The following is an 11,062-nucleotide window of genomic DNA, read 5'->3' as shown; positions in this document are numbered from 1 at the left end:
GCGGTTTATGGTAGGACCATAAACAAACGGTTCATTAGAGGAATCGGTGGTACTTAAGGAGTAAAAGGCAATTATAGGGGTAAAATGGTAATTTGACCCAACTTTATTTATGAACTACTCGTAAAGGGTTGACTTACTATAATGGTTAAATCTATGGACGTAGAAATATTCTATCGTGCGACGAATGCAGTTGTGGGTCTTTAGTGAAGTGACCCATGGTTAAATTTGTTAATGTCAAATCACTGGAGCTTATGATCTGTAGGTCCATTAGGTCCCCTACTAGTTCACAACGGGTAAACAAGGACCAAGAGTTTTGAAAGAATTTGAATTGTTCAAATTAAATAAGTAAATAATGTTAATTGTATATGGTATAACTAATATAATGTATATGGATACATTATAATATAAAGTTAATTTTGAATAAGATTCAAAATTAAATTTTATAATAAAAGGAGATTTATTATTTGAATATGATTCAAATAATTAATATGAATATGATTCATATTAAAACTATAAATTAGTAAATATGAATGAGATTCATATTAAATCGTAGGTTATGAGAGAGATGTGCTTTTAAATATGCTTTATACGTACATTTAATTAAATATAATATATTTAATATAAAATCAATTAATTAATTTGATTATTTATTTGTTTATATTAAATAAATTTCATTTCATTTTAATTAAATAAATAGAAGTGAGTGGTCTTTTGGGAGAATTTTTTTCTCATATAGAATTGATTATTGTAGAGAACCTCCTCCCACATCCATCAATCACCTCCTCCTATCTCCATCGATCTTCTGATCATCTCTCTCAATTTTTTTTAGAAACAATTTTCTATTAAAAAAATCTCTAAACAAGATTCCCTCTTTTTTTTTCAAAAGCTATTTCTCATAAATTGGTTATTGTTAAGAGAATAGCAGGGAAGACACCCTATGGTGGCTCAAAATACTATTCATAGAAGATCAGTTCGTTGAGGAATTGTGAATACCTGAAGAAGTTTGAAGAACAATTCTTCAGAGGTATGTTTCTTCTTCACTCTAATTTAATGCTTAACATACTACATATTGATGTATGTTTCTTATTTCCTGTATTGTAATTTTAAAACAAAACCGAAGTAAAGTAATCACTCTCTTTTATTGTGGGGTCCGATCCCTTCACGTCGAACCCCAAATTGAAAAAGTTTCTTAACCCAAAAATAAAAGAAAGAAAATTTCTTTAGTGGTTGGCATGTGTGCCTAGAACAAATAGAAAGTTGACAAAACTTTTTTCTCTTCATCAATTCCTCACCTCTTCATTTCTCTCTCCTCTTCAACCAAGAAAAACTCTTCCAGTTCCTCTTTTGTTAATTTCCATAGCTAAATTAAACATCAAAGCTTTTAATTTTACCTCTTATCATCTTAGAAATTCAATTTTAGTCGGTTATCATCTTAGAAACTCAATTGTTGATCAAGCTATTATTTCTCTTAATAGGAGATTTAAACAATACCAAGAATATGAAGAAAAAAAACTAACTTTTGTTTAGTTCTCATAAGTTGCAGTCACTAGATATTGTCCCATTGTACTTATTTTGAGTTTGCTCTTAAGAATAATAAAAAATTATATATTGATGGAAATGAATTGTATGGGGAGTTGAAGTTACTAAGAGAGTTCTTGCCTACCGAAAAATGAGGTTTGTGAAAGGTAATAAAAAGGTAATATTTTTCCTAAAGTTATTGTCAAATATAGAATTTTGTTGACCATTCCTGTGATAGTTGCATTCATTCTTTCCAAATTGAAATTGTTAAAGACTTATTATATACACTTTACAATGTCATAACAAATGCTTAATGAAGTAGCGTTGATAGCGATTGAGAATGATATTTTGGAGATAGTTGTCTATAAAAGTGGATTGACGATTTTGGTTTAAAGAAAATTCAGAGGATGACGTTTTTTCTAAAATATTATTGTTATATAATCGTTTTGTAACATTTTCTTAGTTTCACAAACACCCACAGACTTATTAAAAAATAATTGTAACAATGAAATTTGATATTTTACGATTCTATCTTTGTTATAAAATATTTTAGACCCTCGTTTTGAAAAGTATCACAGGTCTCATCTCATTTAGGATGCGCCTGTCGAGATCTTTCAAAAAAACGTTATGTGATGGTTTTTTTTTTCTATTTCCTAATTTTTATTAGTTCTTTTAATTTCTGTGTTGAGTTAAATTAAACAATGTTAGAATAAGAATGATTTTTTTTAATTTAAAAACTAGAAATGATTTAGTAGAGGAGAGGGAATGTCAAGTGTTGATGGTAGCCTAAAGCATCCCAAAAGTACACTTATGGATATGTGGTCCCCAAATGGAAAGTTAAAACCTAAGTATTGGATCAGTCAAGTTGTGAGCTCGTCTGTATCATCAAAGGGTAATATTCTAGCTCAAAGTCTCGAGTGTTAGGTCAATCAAGTTGAGTTTGGCCTCTATCACCAAAAGATTAATACCCGAGTTGAACTCGACGACAGAAAGCTAACTTAAAAGCCTACAACCTTGATGACTATACCTATGTTGATGTCATCGATATTACATACGTCCAAATGGATGTTAGACAAAACAAACACTATAAATAGTTTCATTCTACCACATCAAGGGGTAAACAATACTCTAAGTGCATAACTGAACTAAACATTTTTTGTACCAATTAGATATCAGAATGTGTTTGATTGGTACCACATCAATTTGAACTTTCAGGTCGGTCCAAACACATTCACAACCCCAAAGGAGCTTCATCCACAAGCCCAAGATTGCGATGAAATTTGGGATTTGGTAAATCTTATTTTTACATTTTTTTTAATATTAATTGGTCCTCGTAAATTTGATTTGATTGTTTACAAGGGGAAGCTTGTTGCACGTTTTTTTTCTAATGGTTTTGAATGATGAGGTTTTTTTTTTTTTTTTTTTTTTTTTTTTTTTTTTTTTTTTTTTTTTTTTTTTTTTTTTTTTTTTTTTTTTTCAAAGTTTGATATGAACCTTTTTGTTTGTTTTATCTAGAATATTTAGACGACTTATCTGTTAATTTAAAATTGAAAGTTAATAGTTATATCTTATAGATCTTTTTACCATGTTTGGTTGCCATACGTTCTATATTTTAAAATAGGTCTTGTTGGATATTTATAATGAAAGAAAGTGACATTTTTGTGAATATTTAAAATATAAAATATGAATTTAATTGTGTAGATTAAATTCATGATTAATTAGAAACTTCAAATTAGAGAGAAACCGTCAAATTAGATTATATTGTCGTACAAATTTAACATATATGAAAGTTAAATTCGTAGTTTCTTCAATTTGAATGACTTATATTTGATTTTGATCAAGTAACAACTCAATTGAGTTAAACTGGAGAAATCTTTCAGTTTTGTATTTATTTGATTTTATTTTGTATTTCGGAGAGTTACTAAGTTACTAGCATATAAATAGCAACTTTTTTTTTCATTTGTTGCATCTCATTCCAAATCAAAGATCTCTCCCCTTTCTTTTGTTCTTTCTTTCTTTCTTTCTTTTGATATTGAGTTGAGTTGAGAGAAAGTATTCAAGAGTTTTACCATATCCAAGTAGTTCGAAGTTGCAGTTTTATTGGAGTTAGTCGTTGTATCATGCTAAAATAATTTAGTATGCTTTCAACTTGTACAGAGAGAATAATTGTTTTCATGACAACACTTATTAAAAACATGTCTTGACTACCTATTAACATTTTCATAATATCTTGATATTCTTAGTTATTTTAGTTCACAAGCCTTGTTATAGGTTTGGACATTATTCTTTTATACAGTACGTGTATTGTATCTAATTGAGATGTAATCAGTTTGCTAGTGTATTCGATTTATATATATATGTCATTTTCCTCAACATGGCTATTATTGTATACTGAAAATTTAGATCTATATTTAAATTTAATAAATTGACATTTATCAAAGAAAAAAATTGTTTAGTTATTTGTCAAAATAACTATATTAATATAGCTATCTGTCCGATTGTCCCTTGGTAAATCAGAGAAGCCCAATACTATTGGCCCAGAAAGGGAAGACAGCCCACGTGAAATAGGCCCAATATACTACAAACAGGCCCAGGAAAAACAAAAACAATGCTCTCTTGCTCTCTCTCCGAAGAATACAAAAGATGAAATTTGTGTTTGGAATAGCTTTTGGGAAAAAATGCCTTTAAAATAAATTTGATTTTTCTAATAGAACATTTAAAAAACCATTAGTGATTTACCCCATGTTTAGTATAGTTTATCGAGTGATTTTAGATGATCAAAATATTTTTTTATAAAAAAATTGAATAAATAAAAAATGCTTAATTTAGATTAATTATAAAACCAAGCATTTCTAAAGAAACGAGAAATAGATACTTTAAAGTGATTATTTAAAATTTTTTCAAATATTTAGTAAGAAGAAAACATATTTATAATTCATCGAACCACTTTTGAATATAATGCAACCAACAAATTATTTATTTATTTATTTAGAGCATTTTAAGGAAATGTAATGTATGAAAATATATTCTTTTAAAATGCTTAAATTAGAAGGCATTTCAAAATCCCAGGAGGATGGTGTTTGAGAAATCCAACACTTTTTTTAGCTACTCCTAAAAAATATATTTTAATATTATAAAAAATTTAATAAATAAAAAAAATGCTTAAACAGAGATCTCACTCTATTTAAGCACTTTTCAAAAATGCTTTTGAAATAAAAACGATTTTTCTAATAGAAATTTAAAATAGGGTGAGAGAGAATTTGTGTGCCTTTGAAAAAAAAAACCCTCATATAATAATAGATGCAGAAAAATAATTGTTGATTATGGTTTTTTTCTCCTAAAAAAATATCTTAGAGTTGTTCGCAAAATATCAAAAACCAAAACTAGTTTAATTTTTAAAAACTACTTTTAATTTTTAAAATATTGTTTGATTTTTTAAAACACTGTACATAACAAAACACAAAACCAATAGAGGAAGGTAATGTCTATAAATATAAATTTAGATTTTGTTTGCAATTGTTATAACTTTTAAAATAATTGTTAGTAGTTATACTCTTAGAAAAATCAACTATTATAGGAAGCTAATTGGTGTTTGGTAAATTTCAATTTCGAACATAAAAAAGCAGATAACAGCTTGGTAAGTTTAAATTAGATTTGTTATAATTTAGTTATAATGATCGAGTTAGACATTATTTAATCATTTAATTATTATTTTTTAGTATATTAAATTGTCATGAGTTATTTATTTATAAATTTTAAAGTTTAATTTACAAACTATATTTTACCCCAAAAAGTTCAAACTATATATTGTTATTTCCTTAAATTATATGATAAAAAGTTTTAAAAAATAATTGTATAAAATAATTGTAATGAACAAATGTTACTTGAATTTAAGTACAGAAAAAATGTGACAAAAAAAAACTATGTTATCTATTTAACATAAAAATTTAAAAATTATATAATAGGATAAATCACTCAATAAACATTTGGATGACAAATGAGATAAGGAAAAAGAAAATGAAAATTGAAAAAGAAAAAGAATGATGACTGAACAAAAAAAAATTAAAATAAAATATGAACTAATTGTGATTGATCTTGAATTTGTTTCTGGTAGTTGTGATACTTTAATGGTGTTTTAGAAATGAATCAATAAATAAGAAAAAAAAAAGTTGATATAAAAAAGTGTGAAATTGATAGAAAATGAGAGATTATAGGGAAAAAAAAGTATTTATTGTTAAAAAGGCACCTGATTATTGAACAATCTAAAAAGAAAGCTAGTTTTCATTTTGGAAACCATAAGATTTAAAAAAGTGATTTTATATAAAATTTTAAAAAATCTAAATTACCAAACGTGTAAAGTGGTGAAGTTTTTTTCTAAATAGTTTTTTTTGAAGTAGCTAATATAATGTCAAACGTTGCCTTAATCTTCTGATCGTCAAACATGATCTTAGTATTTACTTTTGGTTTTGGTTTTTGTTTGTTTGTTTTTTTTGTTTTTTTTGTTTTTTTTTAACAAAACACAAACCACACGTATTTGGTAACTTTTTTTTTTAATATGTTCTATAACTACTTTTTATTTTATGTTTTTATACAAAGAAAGAGATATAAAGAGAAATCACACATATTTGGTAACTTTTTACTTTTTATTTTATTTTATTTTTTTTGTTTAACAAAACACAAACCACAAGTATAAAGTTAGACTTGTCGTAAAAGGTTCTAAACAAAAGGAAGATTTAGACTTCTTTGATATCTTTTCTCGAGTAGGGTTGGCAACGAGGTTGGGACGGGATGGGGAGGGTTCCCCGTCCACGTCCCTATCCCATCGGGGAGAATTTACCCTCATCTTTACCTCTGCCATTTGAAGGCGGGGACGGGGACGGAGATTCCCCGTCGAGTAAACGGGCCTTTATGGGGACTCATTCCCAGTTTCTTCTTTTGTTTCCCCACGGGGACCTTTTTTTAAAAAAAAAAAAATCCTAAAATTCTCTTTGGTTTGGGCTTGGACACTTTAGTTGGGCTTAGATTAGGCTAAATTAAACACGAGGCTAAATGTAAAAAGTTAAATACCTAATATATTTATATTCATATAGAAAAATATATTTAAAAATCTAATCGGGATGGGGTCGAGGTCGGGGTCGGGGATGGGGCGGGGATACCCTCCCATCCTCATTCTTGCTCTGATCAGGGTGGGGCCCCACGGTGATCCGATCCCGTGCGAAATTTTACTCAAATTACAAGAATTACATCCATTAGATTGTTAATTGCAATTGCTGCAATTCTTGGTATGAATATTCATCGAATAGATGTGAAACAACTTTTCTAAATAGTGATTTAGAAGATGAAATTTATATGAACCAACCTGAATGTTTTATAGAACCTAGACAAGATAACAAAGTGTGTAAACTTACTGAATCCCTATATGGCTTAAAGCAAGCTCCAAAGCAATGACATGAAAATTTTGATTCTTACATGCTAAATTAATGGTTATAAACTAGATGAATGTGATAAGTGCATCAACCATAAATCATGAAAAAGATTCTCATATTATTATTTTCTCATATGTTGATGGTTTACTGATTTTTTGCTCGAATAATTTTATCATAAATGAAACAAAAAAAAACTGTTGAGCAGTCATTTTGACACAAAAGATCTTGGTGAGGCTAATTTTATAGCAAGTATGAAAATAACGAAAAATTCATATGGATTTTTCTTGACCAATCACATTATATCGAGAAAATACTCATAACATACAATTATTTTGATTGTAAACAAGTATCTACTCCATTTGATTCAAGTGTTTACTTATTCTATTAAAAATGAAAGTGATGTAATTAATCAAAAGGAGTAGGGCAATGTGATTGGTAGCCTACGATATGCAACTAATTGTACTAAACCTGATATTGCATGTGCAGTAGGGAGTTATTAGCAGGTTTACAAATAAGCCAGGTAAAGAATATTGACATGCCATTGATTGTGTTGTGAAATATTTGTTGGGAATAAAAGATCATGGCTTACTCTATAAAAAATATCCTGTTGTTATTGAAGGATTTTCTGATGTTGACTAGAATACATTGTCAAATGATTCTCTATCTATTATAGGGTATATTTTTACATTGGGAGGTAGTGATATTTGTTGAAAATCTAAAAAACAAAAAATTATTGCCAACTCCATTATAGAAGCAGAGCTTATTGATTTAGCTTAAGCTAGGGAGGAAGCAAGTTGGTTAAGAGATTTATTATATGAAATTCCAATGTAGGAGAAACTAATACCTCATATCTTGATAAATTGTGATAGCGCTACCACAATTAGTAGAGTAAACAATTGTTTTTATAATGGTAAATTCAAACCAATAAGAAGAAAACACAGTATTATGAGATCTTATTTGAGTAATGGGATAATTAATGTGAGTTACATTAAATCTTGTGATAATCTTGCAGATCCATTAACAAAGGTCTTAACTAAAGAAATGGTTTGGAATATATCAAGGGGGATGGAGTTAAAACCTTATAATTGTCATGATCCATATATAGGGATACTCACCTAGTGAGTAGAGATTCTAAGAACTAGATTCAAAGGAAAAAATGAATTATAAGGTGGCCGAGAAGTGCACTATCTTTATATATTGATCTGTCCCTACGATGTGAGTGCATTATCCTACAACGATGTGGAGGTTTGAGTTTGTCAATAAACTCTTAATAAAATTGTAGCTCGTATGAATAGGATGTGTTATGTTATAGGAGCATTGATAAATTTTACTTATATAAGTGTGAGAGTGAGGTTGCTCTCTATGAGAATATATTCTCAAATACATTCATGAAATATTGGGATCAACATAAGGCCTTAAAGTGCTATCCAATAAAGCTCATGTCAAAACTTAGATAATTACATGTAGAACATAAGTATTCTATCTTTTTTAATGTTATAGTTCAAGTCAGAGATAACTATTAACGTTGGATAAGAGATTATTATTTTACTAGTAAAGGTTTAATGCAGAATTACACCTTTATGATGCATAATTATTTGTCTTTTGGCCAATTATACACTACAAGAAATAATGGTTATGATAGCTAATAAAAAAAAACTATAAAAGATTTTTTATAGTCTTTTCTAAAGTTCCTCTTAGCCCAAGTTATTAAAAGTCTGCAACTTTTTATAGCTTTTTTGTAGGGTTATAATAGATGCTATAGTAAAGTATGAAGATATAGCATGTATACATGACTATAAAAACATTCAATAGAATTAGTCATTAAAGCTATCTTTAACATATAATAGCTTACTCTCAATGCTATCTTTACTATATAATAGTTTTTTCTTAATGCTTTCTTTGACAAATGATAACTTTTTTTATAATGATATTATATATATATATATATATATATATATATATATATATTATATATATATATATATATATATATATATATATATATATCTTTAATTTTAAGCTATAACAAACAACATTGAAATTATGCTCATTTACATTACAAGCACTTGTATACATGAAATACTTCATAATGTATGCATTAAATAAAATAACTTCCCTTCATTATTGAAATTTAGTAATCAATTTACATTATAAACTAAAGAAACTATCCAATAATAGAAGAAATACATCAAATGTAATTTGCAAGTCTACAACATTCACAAAATACAATATTCATCAAATGTTGAGAATTGTAGCATCATGGAATTGAGCTTCCATCTTTGACTTTTTGTGTGTAAAGGTATCATTTCATTCACCTACATAAAAGGTGAATTACTATCAAATTGGTTTCCAAAACCACTTGAAAAGTGTCTAAGTATAACTTTAAATCTCAAAACTACGTAAAAAGTGCATAATTGTCATTTTGAGTTTCATTTTGACTCAAAACAACATAATAATGTGTGGTTAATTAATAATTGAAAATTTTACCGTAGAAAAATATATTAATAGACGGAACAATAAAACAAGAGATAGGGCAAGAAATCTAAATTTGAACCAGCTTCCAATTTAAAGAGCCTTATAGTCCAACCAATGGATTAGAACATTCAAAAGGCTTAAAATGTGAGAGGTTTTGATTCAATGTGGTGTTTTTAGAATTTTTTGTTATACATTTTTAAGCTACATGTATTCTTAGAACTCAAGGACACAAATATACAATGTATAGAATAGATCATTTGAAAACTAATATAAAAGAAAAAAGAAAAGTAATAAACTCAAAAAAGCATAAAATTTACCTAGGAAGAGTAGTTCATGTGGTGAAGCTTTAGAAGTATCCATCCTATTCAAGTTTGGTTTCTTCAACTTGTCGTCAGTCAAAGAGAGTTTCTTTAAGACACTACTGATTAGATATTGAATCAAAAGATACAAACGAAAAGAATATACATTCTTTCAACTGGAGAGTGGATATTGAATCAAAAACTACAAACGAAAAGAAAATACATTTTTGAACTAGAAAGTGAATATTGAATCAAGGTGAAATTGGACTGGAAGAAGAATGGAAACTAGCATACTTCAAGGTAAAGAAAGCAAGATATGTTCAAACAAAGAATCTTCTAAGTGATCACTACCCCACCTCTCCAAAACTACTTTAATTTAAAGTTTCTTAATTTGAAATTTCTCGCTTCAAGAATTCCAACTATACAATCTAACTGTTTCCAATTCTATGTTTGGACATGGTTGACAGAAAAGGAAAAAATTTTAAATCTCATAAACTTCCAAAATTAACTATATCAATACAACTTTCCATCTAAAGAATAATAAACAATACATAATAAACCACTTCTAAGTTGAAAGAACCATAATGATAAGATTATCTTATACAATGTAAGTTTAAAACCTAGAAGATTACAAATACTTCGCCAAATTGAATCTGCAATATCTATATGTCACCAACTCTACATACCACAATAGTGTAAAACATATTATATTGCCTTCTTTAATATACTTGCATACCATAATATACCAAATGAAAATATTAGAAGGAAAGAAAAATGGGAAAACAAAACAGAGGCCAACAATGAAGCTTAACCAAAGAAAGGAAGTTTCGACAACTTCTTGAAGAATACTGAAGAAAAGTGCTATAATAAAAAGACCACATAATTTAGACTAAGTTTCAATTCACTACAACAGTTCACTAAATGAATCTATAATCCAAAATCAAAGAGAACAAAAAAAAAATACTTATTATGTGTAAGTAGTTAGAGCAAAGAAGTGGCATCAATCACGTAAATTGAAGAAAAATGGTCCAAACATCAAAATTGGAACTTCATTACCAATGGCGGACTTAGGTTTAAGCATCAGATCAATCATATTCTCCATCAACTCTTACGATCGCAACTTCCAAAGACAACCAAAAAGAAAATGAAGTGCAAATGAAATACAAAGAGAGGGAGAGAAAGAAGAATGAGATTGGTAAGACAAAACAAAGCACCCAGAATTCAAGAAAATAAATTTTGAAATTAGTATAAAAGGTTCAAATAATTCTACAACAAAAGGTTAGTGCTTTAATGGGCTCTCTTCAATTAAGCCGTTGCCATATCTATGTTTGTCTTTTATCACTG

General features: G+C 28.0%; 1 long non-coding RNA gene across 1 annotated transcript; it reads left to right on the top strand.

Moving 5' to 3' along the window:
- The first annotated feature begins 894 nt into the window (after positions 1–894).
- LOC150038480 (uncharacterized) lies at positions 895–3,891 on the top strand. The gene is made up of 2 exons (XR_016527332.1): positions 895–1,024; positions 2,734–3,891. It is a non-coding gene; the product is annotated as an uncharacterized LOC150038480 (long non-coding RNA).
- Positions 3,892–11,062: the final 7,171 nt, after the last annotated feature.

This window comes from Benincasa hispida, chromosome 1 (genome assembly GCF_027475165.1).
Source record: "Benincasa hispida cultivar pf3 chromosome 1, pf3_genome.v1.1, whole genome shotgun sequence".
NCBI classification, from domain to species: Eukaryota; Viridiplantae; Streptophyta; class Magnoliopsida; order Cucurbitales; family Cucurbitaceae; genus Benincasa; species Benincasa hispida.
Note: the sequence above shows the minus strand (reverse complement) of the source record. Positions and strands in the feature narration are given on the sequence as shown.